This window comes from Lipotes vexillifer, unplaced genomic scaffold (assembly GCF_000442215.2).
Source record: "Lipotes vexillifer unplaced genomic scaffold, Lipotes_vexillifer_v1.1 scaffold230, whole genome shotgun sequence".
NCBI lineage: Eukaryota > Metazoa > Chordata > Mammalia > Artiodactyla > Lipotidae > Lipotes > Lipotes vexillifer.
The window spans coordinates 4,583,179-4,583,386 of NW_006775143.1; the positions used below are offsets into that span (position 1 = coordinate 4,583,179).

A 208-nucleotide genomic window follows, 5' to 3' on the forward strand; every position below is an offset into this window, starting at 1 on the left:
TTCTGGTCTTTTTAGCCCTCCCAGGGAGTCCTGCCCTCACATCTATTCCTCCAGGTGCTTTGCCTGAAGCCACTCTCCTGCACCTTGACATAGAGAAGACATGAACATGATTCCAGAAGGTCCTGATGTGGGGAGGGGTGCAAGCAGCAGGGGGGCTGGCAGTATTGATTGTCTTATCTCCCCTCTGTCCTCCCTCCACTCCTCACTC

General features: G+C 54.3%; 1 protein-coding gene across 1 annotated transcript in view; it reads left to right on the top strand.

Annotated features, from left to right (window-relative positions):
- The window catches only part of AKNA (AT-hook transcription factor), a 37,340-nt gene that overhangs the window by 31,386 nt on the left and 5,746 nt on the right, over positions 1–208 (top strand). The window lies entirely within an intron of this gene.